The sequence below is a fragment of the Rana temporaria genome, chromosome 1 (assembly GCF_905171775.1).
Source record: "Rana temporaria chromosome 1, aRanTem1.1, whole genome shotgun sequence".
Classification (NCBI taxonomy): domain Eukaryota; kingdom Metazoa; phylum Chordata; class Amphibia; order Anura; family Ranidae; genus Rana; species Rana temporaria.
The window spans coordinates 184,500,628-184,518,375 of NC_053489.1; the positions used below are offsets into that span (position 1 = coordinate 184,500,628).

General features: G+C 46.0%; 1 protein-coding gene across 1 annotated transcript in view; it reads right to left on the reverse strand.

Annotated features, from left to right (window-relative positions):
* Positions 1-17,748, reverse strand: part of KNTC1 (kinetochore associated 1) — a 552,295-nt gene that overhangs the window by 506,509 nt on the left and 28,038 nt on the right. The window lies entirely within an intron of this gene.

The following is a 17,748-nucleotide window of genomic DNA, read 5'->3' on the forward strand; positions in this document are numbered from 1 at the left end:
GTAGGGATTGGTGTTGCCATGGAAATAGAAGTACTAAGCTTACGTCTATTATAAAATTTCTGTAAATCAACAAAGAGTTTGGAACGAGGAGTATGGTGATGGTCATCTATTTTTGCTTTAGGGGCCTTTTTTTGTTGTTTATTGTTGGAATTGTTGATAGAATCAAAAGATTTTGTTTTTTGATCTCTATAGAGTGAAGATTTAGGGGCTGGATGAATAACTAAGGAGAGTAGGGATGGGATTTTTTGGACGTCTGACTTGTGGGTTGGCTCATTGGTGGCTGATGAGCCAGTATGTGGTTGTTGTAGTTTCGGGCCAAGTCTTTGTTGTAGAGACTGTTCTGGTTTTAGCATCCACGTGAATACTCTATTGTTTGTGTAATCATTCAAATCGCGTCTGAATTTTCCAAGTTTGTTATCAATAATAATATCTTCTTCTCTTTTAGTGTTCTTATGCAAAATGTCTAGCCAAGCTTTTGGTACTGTGTTGGTTAGTTCTTGAATTTCACTAATTAGGATTTTTACTGAATCGGAAAGTGATTGAAACTTTTTAGTCCTATGTCCGACCAGAATGTCGATCCATTTTGCTGTCCCAAATTCTGAGATACCTTGCCATTCTTTTAGTTGGTCAGGTTGTAGAAAGGAACAGCTTTTTAGAATTCTTAAACCACGTGGGGAAATTCTGTTCTCTAAATACTTGTGCAGAAAATATCTATCCCACCACTGTAGGTTCGTGGAGTGTATTAATCTCTCTAATTTCTTAAAATTTACCACATAGTGTATATCTCATGTTTTTATTGAGTGTTGCACCAGTGCTAAACAGAGAAGGCAATAGGCTATATAAGCTGTCTAGGGTTTGGTATCTTAGGGCCCATGGCAAAAAAGACATATTTAGCAAAAGATTTAATTAGTTGGGCACCTGGCAAATGCTACATTTATGCATATAGAATAGTAATAATGAATCGTTATTTATGGAAAAAATGGGGAAAAGGAAAAAGAAAAGAATAATAATAGTATATGTGTGTATATATATATATATATATATATATGTATAAAATAGTGTCAAACTGTGACATACGACTCTACAGTTTAGGATGTTTTATGCCTAATTTAAGCTATTTAAGCTCATATGCTCAGAATCTATGGAGGGTAAGGTATTTTTTATATACAGAGGATTCAATGCAATCGATAAAATAGCCACACAAAATCACTGGTTATCTACAGCCAGCTGGGGAGCTTCAAACATATGCATACAAAAAACTGGGTAGTGGCGCTGAAAAAACAATAGAAAAAGAGTGGCTAACAATGAATCTTTGTGCAAAGAAAGGAACCTCCTAGATGTAGATAAATATAGAACAATAATAAATGGATAAAACCTTTAAAATTGGGCTGGAACATGAATATGATAAGAGAGATGCAGTCCTTGGAGAAAGCAGATGGTATCCGTCCATAATCCGGGGCAAAGCCTTCACAGGTTGGGGAGATAAAAGCAAAACTCCAATATGCAAAAGAGAGAAAGAGAAGGCGCCTCCAGGTTAGTGAACATAAAAACTTTAATCATATAAAGGTGCAGCATCCACTTACAGTGAAGTAGTAGGAAAACGGCATGTGTTACAAAGTCCCTTAGGTGGATGCTGCACCTTTTATATGATTAAAGTTTTTATGTTCACTAACCCCTTTAGAAAACATGAGATATACACTATGTGGTAAATTTAAGAAATTAGAGAGATTAATACACTCCACGAACCTACAGTGATGGGATAGATATTTTCTGCACAAGTATTTAGAGAACAGAATTTCCCCACGTGGTTTAAGAATTCTAAAAAGCTGTTCCTTTCTACAACCTGACCAACTAAAAGAATGGCAAGGTATCTCAGAATTTGGGACAGCAAAATGGATCGACATTCTGGTCGGACATAGGACTAAAAAGTTTCAATCACTTTCCGATTCAGTAAAAATCCTAATTAGTGAAATTCAAGAACTAACCAACACAGTACCAAAAACTTGGCTAGACATTTTGCATAAGAACACTAAAAGAGAAGAAGATATTATTATTGATAACAAACTTGGAAAATTCAGACGCGATTTGAATGATTACACAAACAATAGAGTATTCACGTGGATGCTAAAACCAGAACAGTCTCTACAACAAAGACTTGGCCCGAAACTACAACAACCACATACTGGCTCATCAGCCACCAATGAGCCAACCCACAAGTCAGACGTCCAAAAAATCCCATCCCTACTCTCCTTAGTTATTCATCCAGCCCCTAAATCTTCACTCTATAGAGATCAAAAAACAAAATCTTTTGATTCTATCAACAATTCCAACAATAAACAACAAAAAAAGGCCCCTAAAGCAAAAATAGATGACCATCACCATACTCCTCGTTCCAAACTCTTTGTTGATTTACAGAAATTTTATAATAGACGTAAGCTTAGTACTTCTATTTCCATGGCAACACCAATCCCTACAATTAGTTCATCAGAAAGGGTGTCACATACGACACCCATGAGGCAAAAAACAGTACTCACCCCTCTATTAATCAAGCTGTATGTTCTTCCAGTTCCTTTGATACTCAAATTGCATCAACTTCCTGTCCTTCCATTAATACCAGTCCTCTTATTTTTGGTTCCCAACTTCCCTTAGACTTATGTCATGATTCACGTTCACAGGCCTCTTTTTTAGTAATGAACCCCTCCCCAGCAGCTCCACAAAAAAGAAAACGAGACGGAGAGGCTGTAGAGGGGGAAGAAACAAACATAAAAGAGAACTGCCCCAGATCTCAAAAACTGTTAAAATCATCAACCTCTCCAGTCATATCCTGTCGTCCGAAGAAATTGCCCTGCTTAGCAGAGGTTTGAATTTCGCTCCTTCTTATAAACCAGATCCCTATCTGCTGTTTAAAGACCTCAACAAGTATATAAGAAATCTCACCTTTAAAACATTTTTTTTAAATACAGAATAAAAAAGGTATTGAGTCTAATCTAGCTCCTGTGACTAATTTAGTTTCCCCAAAAATATTAGAGTCTGTGTGCTACAGCTACGAGTCCGAAGGTGATATTCTAAATATACTGGAGGAACTATATAGCGAGAGCACACATGACAATTTTGAAAACTTTACACAATACTCTCATACCTCACCACCTGTAGCACATTCTACCTTAAAAACAAAGTCTTCATTTTATCCGTATCGGTCTAAGGGCCCACACCTTACAACCTTTTACAATATGGTCTTTGCTGATGTTAAAAGACTATGTGCACAATCTTCTTCTTGTTCTTCTGATCTAGGTCACCTGCCCCCTTTAGAAAAAAAGGCTTTGTCAATGTTATCTAAAAATGACAGCCTTATAATAAAAACGGCAGATAAAGGCGGAGGTATAGTCATACAAAACCGGGAAGACTATGTAAAGGAAGCTAATCGTCTACTCGCCGACCAATCAACTTATAAGAAGTTAACCAAAGACCCCCTCCCAGAATACAAAATAGAATTAAATATGCTAATCCGACATGCCACCAGTCTACAGATTTTGGATAAATCTGAGGTTTCTTTCCTTATCAAAGACTTTTACCGCATTCCATATTTTTATCACATACCCAAAACCGATCCCCCTGGCAGGCCCATCGTAGCCGCCATGGACAGGATCACCTCGGGCCTATCAAAATACATAGACTCATTTCTACAACCCATAGCACAAGCCCTTCCTTCCTATATTAGAGATGGGACTCACCTATTAGAATTGTTAAAACCATATTCCTGGAATGACGACTATATATGGATGTCACTAGACGTGAGCTCTTTGTATACATCTATCCCCCATATTTTTGGAATTTCTGCTCTGAGACATTTTTTATTTAAGGACCCCTGTATGAACAGCAGGCAGGCATCCTTTATATTAGAGTGTACGGAGTTTTGCCTTACCCACAATTATTTTGTATTTGATGACCAGTTCTACCTACAAACCAAAGGGACAGCCATGGGAGCAAATTTTGCTCCTTCGTATGCCAACTTGGCAATGGGCTTGTGGGAGGAAAGACATATCCTCAATAATAACCCTCATTCTAGATATCTTGCTATTTACGCAAGATATATAGATGATATCATCATTATATGGAGTGGTACTAATAAGGACAGCAAAGCTTTTGTGGATCATTGTAATGATAATCCATATGGCCTCAGCTTCACTTACATCACTGATCCTGATAAATTGGCCTTCCTTGGCCTAGAACTATTTCATATAGAAAACACCATTCATGCTAGAAATTATACTAAACCTACCGCAGGGAATTCACTTCTACATTACAAAAGTTGTCATTATTCCAAATGGAAAAACAATATCCCAAGGGGCCAGTTCTGTCATCTTCGACGAAACTGCACCAGTATAGTAGATTTCGAAGAACAAGCAAAGTCACTCACCAAAAAATTACAAGATAAAGGTTATCCAGACTCCTTAATCAAAGAAGCCCATACCCAATATCAAAAAGAGCCAATAAAACATAATGTAAAAAACAATATCTCAGATCACTCAGTACGATTCACCACAAGATTTCATCATGACCATAAAAAAATGGAACAAATTCTAAAAAAACATTGGCCCATTCTTTTGGAAGACATACATTTAAAATCAGTCCTTCCCAAATTCCCTACAATAACATACAAGAGAGCACCCAATATCAAAAACAAAATCGCCCCAAGTAAACTCAAGCCTATTGCCTCCAATATAAGGCAAGATCTTTGCCTAATTCCATTACTAGGCATGTTCCAATGCAAAAAGGCTTTGTGTAAGATGTGTGCTTTCGTACAGCATGGTCAGAAGAGTTTTTTTGGAAAGGGCAAAACATATACGTTTGGCGAGTTCTATAACTGCTCTTCTGATCATGTGGTCTATTGCCTCCGCTGTCCTTGTCAACTCCTGTATGTAGGACGTACTATTCGTCCCCTCAGGCAAAGATTTGGACAGCACCGAAGGAAAATAGAAGGAGGGATAGATAAGCATAGTGTTCCCCAACACTTTGCAAAATGTCAAAAAGGGTCCACTGAAGGCCTACAGATCTGGGTGATGGAACAAATGCCTAACAATCTGACAGAAGCAGAGAGGTTCTATAAGCTATGTGAACGTGAAACGTTCTGGATATATACTTTGGATACCCTCTCACCTGGGGGGTTAAACGAAATACTCGAAATATCCACCCTTCTTTAACCGATTTTTGTTATCTCCAACTATAAGCCTAACCCCATTTTGAGTCTAAAATGACAAAACTAGTAAGATTCATTCACTTTGTTGCAACCCATATACAGATTATCTTCTATCATTAACCATATATCCAAACTAAATACCCCCCCCCCCTTTCTTTCCTTCTAAAAAAAACGTACAACATTTAGAGTACTGACAGAACACTTATTCAACGATCATATCTGTCGAACCACATGCACATTAATGTTCACATGTATATATGTGTGTACATATTATCATTTACCATATATACATGGCTACCATATATGTATCCTATATTCTATATATGATTAAAGTTTTTATGTTCACTAACCTGGAGGGGCCTTCACCTTCTCTCTTTTCCACTCTGCGCAGCAGACGAGGAAGAAGCTTCAGAGGAGGGAAGGCGTAGATTAGGCGATAGTGACCCCACGGCGCCTCCAACGCGTTCGCCCACGGGTCTCTTGACTGGTCTCTCTTCCGATTGAGACGGGACGCCAGAAGATCCACGTCTGGAGTGCCCCATTTCAGACACAGATTCTGAAACACATCCGGGTGTAGCGACCATTTTCCTTGGTCTAGCGTTTGGCGACTTAAGTAGTCCGCCTGCCAGTTCTGGACCCCCGGAATGTACACGGCCGACAGAGCCGGAACGTACCTTTCGGCCCACCGGAGGATGTACATGACTTCCGCCGCTGCAGCCGAGCTCCGTGTGCCCCTTTGATGATTGACATACGCCACCGTTGTGGCGTTGTCGGACTGGATCCTGACCGATCGACCCTGCAGACCCAGCGACCACTTGGAGAGGCACAGCCTGATCGCCCGGAGTTCCAGGACATTGATTGGCAGACGGGACTCCTCCCGAGTCCAACGCCCATGGGCTGACTGGACACCCCAGACACCCCCCCCCAGCCGGAGAGACTGGCATCCGTCGTGACCACCGTCCAATGGCATGGCAGAAACGATTTCTCAGCCCGAAGTACCGGAGACGTCAGCCACCACACTAGGGAGGACCTGACCAGGCGACTCACCCGGATCTGGTAATCCAGAGACGAAGGGAGCTTGTCCCAATGCGACAGAATTTCTCTCTGTAACACTCGAGTGTGGAATTGAGCATACGGAACCGCCTCGAACGAGGCCACCATCTGACCCAGAACCCGCATGCAAAAGCGAAGCGGCGACCACTTCTGGGTCACCAACCGCTGCACCGCTGATTGCAGTTTCTGTAGTTTTTCCGTTGGGAGGAAAACCCTCGCTTCTGAGGAGTCCAGGACCAACCCCAGGTATTCCAGCCGATGAGACGGAAAAAACACTGACTTCTGGACATTCAATAGCCAACCGAATTCTCGGAGGGTCTGACAGGTGATGGACACATCCTCTTCTAATTCTTAGCTTCAAGAAGCTCTCAGAAGAAGGTCGTCCAGGTATCCTACAATAGCGATCCCACGCTGCCTCAGCAGGGCCAGAATCGGAGCGAGCACCTTGGTGAAAACCCGTGGTGCCGAGGCCAGGCCGAACAGAAGGGCCACAAATTGAAAGTGGTCCTCTCCGACCGCAAAACACAGAAATCTCTGGTGTTTTGCGCATATGGGGATATGCAGGTACGTGTCCTTGATATCCAAGAATGCTAGGAAATCCCCCTGATGGAGCGCTGCCACTACTGAGCGAGTCGACTCCATCCTGAATTTTTGCACCTCGACAAAACAATTGAGGGCCTTGAGGTCCAGGATTGAACGGACCCCATCCTTCTTGGGGACTACAAACAGATTGGAGTAAAACCCCTGAAACCGTTCCGTTGAGGGAACCGGTACAATCACTCCCCTGACCAGCAGATCCTGGACAGCCCCTGATAGAGCCTTCCGGCGTTCGAGGAAGCTGGAGTTTGGAAGGAAAAAAATCTGTTTGGTGGACAAGAGAGAAACTATCTTATACCCCGAGGAAACTACTTCGCAAATCCATCGGTCGGAAAGAAGAGACCTCCACCGACCCGTGAATTCGCGAAGCCGGCCCCCCACCCGAAATGCGGGCAGGGGCAGACCCTCATGCAGAGGCAGGTTTGTTGTACCAGGTGCGCTTTTGCCCTTCAACGGGCTCCTTAGCACCCTGAAAACGTTTCCTGCCGCACTTGGCGGGTGAAAAAACGCTTGGGGGTAGTAAAGGAGGGCCCTTGCTTACGGCGAGGCTCCTTACCCTTTCCAGATTGCGGGAGCAGAGTGCTCTTACCGCCTGTGGCATCTTTTATGATGTTATTCAGGGACGCCCCAAAAAGCCGTTCACCCTTAAAGGGTAAGTCCACCAAGGCCTTTTTAGAAGACTGGTCCGCAGACCAACACTTCAGCCACACAAGGCGGCGTAGTACCACCGCGGAGGCCCTGGAGAGCAAGGGGAGCGTATCCAGGGCCGACTCAGACAAACTTTAGGCCCTGCATCAAATGGTCGGCCAGGTCCACACAGGCCTCAGGGGCATTATGCGCCTCCAGCTCCTGCAGCAAGGACTTTGCCTGTTCGGTAAGTGTCTGCGACACCAGAGCCCCGGCCAGGACCGGTCTCACTGCCAACCCCACCACTGTGAACATGGAGCGGGCCATAGCCTCAGCTCTCCCATCTGCGGGGTCCTTAAAAGCGGGAGCCCCTTCCACAGGCAACGTGGTAGCCTTGTTCAGTCTGGACACAGGGGGGTCCACAGACGGAGGAGATACCATTTTGAGGAGGATTTCCTAAAAAAGTGGATAACGGGCCGCAAAGTATTTTGGAACAGCAAAAACCTTCTGCGGCCAATACCATTCCTTGTACAACAGTTTGTCCAGATATGGAACACAAGGAAAACACTTTTGCGGTGCGGGGTGGCTTGCGGAACCCAAAAGGGACCGGCGTCTGATGCCTCCGCCGAATCCTTAAGTTTCTGAGTATCCCGCACCGCAGTGATAAGAGCTCCAACAAACGCCTCATCATGCGCTGACCCTGAAGCAGAGTCATCCTCACTGTCCGTGTGGGCTAAGCCTGCATCATCGGATATGACGGAACCAGGGCCAGACGCAGTAGCAGGGCCTGATTCCGTGTCAGAGACATCCCCCGAAAAAGGCGTAGGGAGGGGGCGCTTTTTACCCCCCTTCTGGCCACTCACCGCTTCAATGCTGGCAACAAACGCCTCAAGGACTGCCATCATAGCATCCACCGAGACCGCAGGAACAGGGGCACTAAGGGTTAACTCTGGCATGCTTGGGGTAGAAGCCTCCGGTTCGGACGCCATGCTGACCCACCGTAAATGCCACCCTTGTACTGCAAGGCAGGACCCACAGGCCACCCTCCCGGCCGCAATAGAGAGCAGGGGACCCCCCAGAGGACTCACCACCCGACCAGGCTGTAGTGCTGAGAAGCTGAAAACGCTGCCCGTGCTGTGCCGTCCCTCAGGAAGTGTGCCGAGAGCATTGGCGCCGTTATTCTGGTCACTAGAGGCCAAACCCTTTCCGAGATGGCCGCCGACATGCAGAAAACCAACGTTAGACCTACCGGTAACGGTATTTCTATGAACCTTCCAGGACGGCACCCGAGAGATGATGGCTCCTCCTGCAGGAAACACAATCACATGACAGTTTAAAAGGCCCCGCCCTTCCCCTTGCTCCTCAGTATGCAATAGAGTAATCCTGAACTGGTTCACAAGGGACGTAGTCCTTATAGGTACTTACCTTTTTTCCCCTCCACATAGGGTGGGAAGTAGGCCTGCCGTCCTGGAAGGTTCATAGAAATACCGTTACCGGTAGGTCTAACGTTGGTTTTCTCTTACCACCTTCCAGGACGGCACCCGAGAGGATAATAGAGTAATAAACACAGGCCTACCTTCAGGGTGGGACCACAGCTTGTAGCACCTTTCGACCAAAGGCTAAGTCTTGCTGTGACAACATTTCCACACGGTAGTGCTTCAGGAATGTATGATGGCTGGACCAGGTGGCCGCACTGCGGATTTGTTCCCAGGAGGCCCCTGCTTTCTCAGCCCAGGAAGTTGCTATGGCTCTGGTAGAGTGAGCCTTGATCTTTTTGGGAGCTGTTGCTCCAGTACATACATAGGCTTTGGATATTGCTTCTCTAATCCATCTTGAGACTGAGGCTTTTGATGCCTGCAGTCCCTTCCTGGGCCCAGCGTGTAGAACTAGTAGGTGGTTAGATCTTCTAAAACTTTTAGTTCTCTCTAAATAAACGAGAAGACACCTTCTCACGTCTAACAAATGAAATTTCTTTTCTTTTTCGTTCTTTGGTTCAGAACAAAAGGACGGCAATATTATGTCTTGCGTCCTATGAAATAGGGATGCCACCTTCGGCAGGTACAGGGGGTCTGCTCTGAGGGTGATCCTATCTGGCTGTACCCTCAGGAAGGGTTCTTTCATGGATAGCGCCTGCAAATCCCCTACCCTCCTGGCCGAAGTAATGGCTAACAAAAAAGTCAATTTTAAGGTTAGAAACTTAAGGGGAACCTCTTCCAGAGGTTCGAATGGGTGTATAGATAACGCCTCTAACACCCTAGTTAAGTCCCAAGGCGGACAATTATATTTTTGGACTGGAGAAAATCTTTCTCTAGCTAACAAAAAACGTTTTATAAGGTCCTCTTTCGCCAATCTTTTATCCAGATAGACTGAAAGAGCCGTTATTTGGACCCGAAGGGTACTAACTTTTAATCCTAAATCTACCCCATCCTGGAGGAAGTCCAGGATAACCGGGATAGAAGTTGAAGCTACCTGTCTTTCCTTACACCAGGAACAGAAGGTCTTCCATACCTTTTGGTAAATCTTTTGAGTTACTGGTTTTCTGCTCATGAGAAGGGTATCTATGACCCTCTCTGAGCAGCCTTTGCGTTCTAGAATCTGGCGCTCACTAACCAGGCTGCTAGCTGGAAGAATTCCGGCTTTGGATGGAGTACTGGGCCCTGCCTGAGGAGATCTGCCCTGTACGGGAGCTTCAGAGGCTCCACCCTCGCCATGGCTCTTAGGTTTGCGAACCAAGTTCTTTTTGGCCACCATGGTGCTATTAGAAGAATCTGGCCTGGAGACCTGCTGAGTTTCTGAAGAACTCGCGGAATGAGCGCTACCGGCGGGAAGGCATAAGCCAGCCCGAAGCGCCAGGTCTGGGATAGCGCATCCAGACCTTCCGACTGTAGTTCCCAGGAAATCGAGAAATACCTTTCTACCTTCCTGTTTAGTCTGTTGGCAAACAAGTCTATTTCCGGTTCCCCGAAATACTGGACTAGGTGTTGAAACACCTCTGGGTTCAGTTCCCATTCCTCCTCCCTCAGCTTGTGACGGCTGAGGAAGTCTGCTTCTATATTGCTCGTCCCCTTTATGTATATGGCTGAGATAGAGAGTACTCTTTCTTCTGCCCAGGTTAGGATTTCCCTGGAAAGTTCTAGTAGGGGACTGGACCTGGTCCCTCCCTGGCGACCTAGGTACGCTACTACTGTAGAGTTGTCTGAGCTTACTTGGACTTCTCTGCCTCTGATGTCTTCCTGGAAGGCCATTAAGGCTTCCCCCACTGCTTTGAGTTCTCTGTAGTTGGATGACCTGCGAGCTAGTGAGCTGTCCCATTGCCCCTGCGCTTTTTTCCCTTCCAGGTGGGCACCCCACCCCCAGGAACTGGCATCCGTGGTAACCTTCACTGGGTTCCACTGAGCCCATGGTCGCCCTCCCCTCAGGTTTTGGGGAGATGTCCACCACTCCAGGGAGGACAGAACCTGGGGGGTGAGCAGTATATCCTGATCTAAGGACTCTTTCCTTTTGTCCCATGAGGACAGGAAGAAGAAGTGAAATGTCCTGGCATGAAGCTGAGCCCAAACCACTGCTGGGATGCTTGCTGACATCAGGCCTAAAACTCTCAGAACATTCCGTCTGGAGAGTTTGGGGTTTTTGATAAGGTTCCCAACTGCTGAGGCTAGTTTTAAAACTTTTTCTTCTGGTAAGAAGAGTCTCTGCTGCCTGGTGTCCACTACATATCCCAGGAAGGTCTTGACCTGTTCTGGTTTGAGGGAGGATTTTTCTATGTTGATTATCCACCCTAGGCTCTCTAGGAGTGCCATTGCTTTGTTGGCATCCAGCGTGACTTGGGCGGCTGATTTTCCTGAAATCAGCAAGTCGTCTAAATAAGGTATAAGGGATATGCCCTGAAGGTGCAGGTATGCCACCGCTTCTGCTAGGATTTTTGTAAAAATCCTTGGGCTGGAGGTTAGCCCGAATGGTAGTGCTCTGAACTGCCAGTGGAAGGTTTCTCCTTCCACCACGACCGCAAACCTCAGATATACCTGGTGATCCACGTGGATTGGCACGTGGAGATAGGCATCTTTGAGATCTAGGGTCACCAAGAAGGCCTCCTTCATGAGGTTCTTTCTTACCGAATAAATACTTTCCATAGTAAACTTTTTGTATTCCAGAAACTTGTTCAGGTTTCTCAAGTTTACTATTAGACGGTATTTCCCGGAGGGTTTTCGTACTACGAAAATATGGGAATAAAATCCCTGGTACTGCTGAGCTTTTGGTACTGGTACTACCACTAGTTGTTTGGCTAAGTCCTGTATGCCCTCCAAGAGGGCAGACCTTTTCAGGGTATCCCTGGGAAGGTGAGTAATGGTGATCATGGTGGGGGGTGTAGCCAGAAATTCTAGGCGATAGCCTTTTTGAATCATTTGGCAGATGTAATGACTGTTCGAAATTCTCTCCCATAGGGGGAGGAATTGAGATAGTCGACCCCCCACTCTGACTACGTCGTCACTTGGACGGTTTGTCGCTGGGTTTTGGAGGAGGGAAAAGGAGGTTGTTCTTCCTGTTCCCTTTGCCAAAGTTCCAACGCCTAAAAGGTTCCTTTTTGGCTTTCTGTCTACCCTGCCCCTGGGGGCCTCGAAAAGTTTTCTTGAAACCTTCTTTTTTGGGTTTAACTGGGAATTTTTTACCTTTTTCTGATGACCTAGCCAGGACATCATCCAGGTCTTTCCCAAACAACAGGGAACCTTGAAAGGGGATGCCACAGAGTTTTCCCTTGGATGTAGCATCTCCTTCCCAGGCCTTGATCCAAACTGCCCTCCTAGTAGAGTTAATGAGGGCTGCTGTCTTGGCTGCTGCCCTTGCGGATTCCGTAGCTGCATCTGCTAGGTAAGCAATCGCCTTCCTTACCACTGTAAGTGACTCAACTACCTCCTCCGCCTCCGAATTCTGGGCGAGGTGGTCGGTGAGTGTCTCTACCCAAACATCTGTATTCCTAGCTACACATGCTGCTGCTAAGGCTGGGCTTAGTGCTGCCGCATTGGCCTCCCAGGCTTTCCTAAGGAGAGACTCTGCTCTACGGTCCATCACATCCTTGATGTTACCTGTATCCTCAAAGGAGAGATCAGACAATTTAGTGACTTGCGACAAAGCCGCATCAAGTCTAGGAAGCTTAAAAAAAGACTTCCTCATCTTCCTGGGAGAAGGGGAACCTTCTTTTCCAGGTTTTTTGTTTGATTATTCTCCTTTCAGGGTCTCTCCACTCCTGAAGGACTAGCTCCTTGAGGGATTTGTGCAGGGGGAATACTTTAGATTGAGCGTCACTCAGGCCCCTATAAACTTTATCCTGCGCTGAGGTAGGTTTAGGGGTCTCAGGAATTTCCTCTGTGGCGTAGATAGCCTGGAGGAGACTCTCTAGATCTTCTACAGCAAAGAGGTGTTTTCTTGGACGTGTGTCCTCCTGAGACTGACTAATGGAGTCTCCATCTACCTCCCCTGAGCTGTGCCTAGACCTAGGTAGACTGGCTACCTCACTCTCTTCACCATCTGCCTCCCCCAAAGGGGGATTTTGTGAAGGTGTAAAGAAAACACTTGGGCCCTTAGAAAAGGGGGTCTCCTGAGAAGAAGTGCCTTCCTTAGGGGTAAGTTCCTCTGTTTCAGTCTGTGCCGACTGCCCGGCTGCCTCCCGAAAGGCTTTAACTGTTGCTAACATTTCTGTTTGCATGGATGAGAGAAAACTCATCATGGCAGCAGCCTCCTTTCCCGCCAGTATATTAATACATTTGTAGCAGAAAGGTTTTGTGTAGGACTTGGGGAGCTTCTCTCTACAATTCCCACATTTTTTAGAGGAACTATGCCCTGTAGCGGAGGGAGACTGAGCTGAGGCCTCCTGGGGTCCGCTGGGGGTTTCTGAAAGACATGAAATATACATTTAAATTGTCTTTTTTCCCCCCAAGACTGCTGGCTGTACTGGGGAGGGGAGGAAGTGGACGAGAAGGGACCAGATCCTGCTCCGGTCGTTCCCTAAAAGTTTGGGAACTCTCACCACTTCCCCCCTCCCTTTCCAGGGGGATTGGTACTTACCGCCCCCCGACCTGGATCTGCCAGCGGTCGTGTCGGTCTTTCCGTCCTCTTCCATGAGGAGGGTGACTCGGTCCTGGCTGTCGGTACTCCTGTACTGGTCACCGCAAGCCGACCCGTCCACCACCCACGCTGTCTCCTCGCTCCACTGGGAACTTCCGGGTTACGCCGTCCAGAACCGCCCACTTCCTGTGATGCAGTTCCTGTCTCAGAATGAGGCCTGGAGCGCGGCGTTTTTGCGTCTGGAGACCCGGGAAAACGGCGATTCGAATGGTGGTGGATTTGATAGCACGCAGTGATGGCTCACCTCCCCGCAGCTCAGAGCACTGGTGCTTCCATAGGGCGACCTGTGAGTTTGGACCGAAGTCTACAGGTAAGTTCAGCCCTCCCCGGCCTCCCTTAAAACCTGTCTCACAGGGGTACCTTCGACCCTCCCCGGTCTCTAGGTTTCCATAAACAAAACAAACGTGTCGCTGTGTTGGAGAAACACAATCAATACTGAGGAGCAAGGGGAAGGGCGGGGCCTTTTAAACTGTCATGTGATTGTGTTTCCTGCAGGAGGAGCCATCATCTCTCGGGTGCCGTCCTGGAAGGTGGTAAGAGAAAAACAGCATGCGGGCTACAAGAAAATGGCCACCGATTCAATAGAAGCGCGTCACCGTCAAAATGGCGGCCATACACGTGTTTTAAAAAATAGTAACAAAAAAAAAAAAACAAAAAAAGAAGAGCACAGCAAATGCACCAGACCCTGCAAGTCCCTCCCAGTACACACGGCGTCATAAAGACAAAAAATAGCACCTCACAGCAGTGCAGCCCCCTGGTAGTAACGGAGCCCCCCAGGCAGACCCCCCACCTCACGGCCGCCACCCAGAATGCGGGGAAGGAGGGAGAGAGGAAAGCAGGGCGGACCCTCGATCGACCTCCCCAGGAATGCACCAGGCGAACCACCATGCCAAGGCAAGGGGATACTACTTACCCATCCTGCGACCATCGGCTGGAGGCATTCCAGAAAGACCCAACGTCCGCAGCAAATACAGCATGGCTGTCGGCCCGGCACACTGTGACACAGCCAGAGAGACCGGGCATATGTGAGCCTTGTAGCATATAGCTCACCGGCCAACCCTGGAGCAACGGGGCATGTCGTGGATGGCCCAGCGGGTAGCTAAAGGCCGGCACACGCTCGATGGCCGAACATGGGGGAACTATAAGGATAACAGATCCAGCCTGTCACCCAGTCGGCAGTTGATTGTAGATCCCAGGATCCAAAAATGCAGGAAAAATAAAAGCGACAAAATCGCAGAAAAAAAACCTCCAGAGCACATGGGCCCAGAGGAGCCATGTCTTCTCCTATCGCTAGGCAAAAAAAAAAAAAACTGGAGCTGACTGATGCAGAGAGTGGGATATACCCGGGGGACCCGCCCACTGGGAGGTGCTGTACTGAGAGAAGTATTTTAACACTTTAAGTGCTGTTTTTTCTGCCTAGTCTCTCCTGAAAGGAAGGATATATAACCCTAAGGTGATTGCTGCGGTGTACGTCCATGAACGGAAGAGAAATTAAGTCAGCATCCCCATAGAGCTCATCTGTGGAAGGAAGCATGAAGTGCTCCAAAATCTCCTGGTAGACGGCTGCGTTGACCTGGACTTAATGAAGCACAGTGGACCAACACCAGCAGATGATATGGCTCCCCAAATCAACACAGACTGTGGAAACTTCACACTGGACTTCAAGCATCTTACAGTGTGTGCCTCTCCATTCTTCATCCATACTCTGGGTTTCCAAAAGAGATGCAAAATTTGCTCTCATCAGAAAAGAGGACTTTGGACCACTGAGCAACAGACCAGGTCCATTTTTCTTTAGCCCAGGTAAGACGCTTCTGACGTTGTTTGTTGTTCAGGAGTTTTCACCATGCCTGCAAATGTTTTAAAATGCTTGCCTAAATAGTGACTGGGGAATTCATAAAGGGTCAGAGCGCAGCACAGAAAAAGGCAGCGATTGCTCCCAACTCATGTACCTTTTACATGATTTGTTGATACTGGCAATGTGGTTAGTGTCCTTACTGGACACTCCTTCCCCAGTGCACCACCCTCCCTGGTCATTGTACCCGTCAGGTCTGTTTTACTTTTGATTGACAGTTCACGATAGCTGGTATTTAGTCCAATAGTGGCTTTGAAATCTGCCCACTGGCATGAGCTGTCAATCACAAGCAAGGTGGGCCCGAGTTTCCCCATCAGGTCAGCCTTGCCTGCAACTGCCGGCAGATACACAGAACAGTGGGTAGAATCTAAACGTAAGAAAAATATAAATTGCGCTACCTCAACCACCCTTCTTGCCATTCACAAGCGTATACAAGTGGGTGATATAAGTGGAAGGCTGGCTGCTATGTCAGGAGCGACCTATATTGGCCACTAAGGTGCAGCATGCAGCCACCTCAAAATCCCACACCAGTGATGGTGATTTACAAGTGAAAACCAAAAACAAAAGAAACAAACAAAAACACTTGGATCAAAAAAACGTTAACTAAATATAAACTTTGCTACGAATGAGTTAATAGTCCAAAATATTAACAGCAGAAAGTCCGTTAGATAGCAGGTAGTATGTCAAACACCCGTGCATCTGTGCCACATTACAGATTAGTTGTGAACGTGTCCAAAGGAAAACGTTATATCTCCTCCACCAGACTTATAGATTGGCCTCTTACCAAATTCCCACGATCCCTTATGACAGGGGATCAGAAACAGCATATAATAGGTCCCAATCTCGCAGTTTCAGATATGCAGTCCTGTTGGATCTCGTTCTCCAAGAAATTCAGCGAATGTCAATGCCCACCATGTAAAAAACAGTGCATTAAATATGTAGAAATGTATTTAAAAATACATTTGCAAGAAGGGTGGTTGAGGTAGCGCGATTTATATTTTTCTCATGTTTATCTCTTGTAGTTATTGTTTACACGGTAATTGCAGCACCTGGAGGGATTAGACTGTGACCACGTTGCAGTTCTCTATTCCCTTTTTTCTCACCTTTTGGTATTTTTTAGTGCAGTTTCTTTCCATTTTTCCAGAATCTAAAAGTGTTATTGGGCTGAATAGCGGCACAGGAATCCACCCATTGCCAATCACAGGCAGAGCAGACCTGATGGGGAATCTAGTCTCTCAGAGTTCCCCATCAGGCATAGTGACAGAATCTAAAAATGGCGGTAGTAAGAACTACATGAATCTAGTACAAGTTTCAGTACTTGTACCAAAACTGATGCAAGGCTTTTATGAATTAGGCACAGGCCAATTTAATAGATCCATACCACCAGACAAATCTTGTTACTGTGTTATTTAACTACCCTGTATAATGTTTTAGTCCATTCCTTTAAGTGGTGCAGTTTTCATAATGAAGTTTTAGAACACCCATCTATTGTTTTTTTAGTTTAATCTGATTTTATTGAACAAAAACATATGGAAAGATTAACATATACAGAAAAGGAAGCAAATGTCTACTTTGATAAATATAAAGAAGAAAAATAAAAAGTACTGTTGATTGTATGGGAAGCAAAAGATACAGGGTACCAATGCTGGCGATGGGCTCCAACAATGACACCGTATGAAACTTAATTGTGAGGGGGGGGGGGGGGGCATCAAGAAGTATAATGCAGCACTGTTACTCTCTCAAACATAAGATGCTGAAGGAATCTCAAGCTGTTATAAATGAACATTGTTATTGACACTAGGAATTGATACCAGGCCCCCGAATACTATACACCTAAAACGGATTAAAAACCCAGATGGAAAAGAAAAAGAGCTTATGGGAGCAAGGAAATAAAAAAGAATATAAATAGATAAATGCACTCCAAAGCGGTCACGGGGTATCTGCAGAGCCACCTTCAGCCCAAGCCAGGAACTCAGAGTAGTACCGGAACATGGACCATGAGGTCAAGGTGATGGAAAACCGTTCCTCCAGTCCAGCTTTCTGAGCCAACAGACATTCCAGATCTCTTATACGGTCCACATAAAATCGCCCAATCCCCAAGGGAAGCATAGTCGTCAATCTCCAATGGCAGGGAGTAACTACCCTAGCCGCAGCCAGGAAATGTCAGAGGATGTCTTTCTTTACAGAATCAGGCGAGGGCTGGATACTATTTTTATTTTTTTTAAGCATGCATCAACTGTACAAGGACCAAGGAACTAAAGTGCTTAATTTTAATTGGGTTATTCTTAACTTTATACTTTTT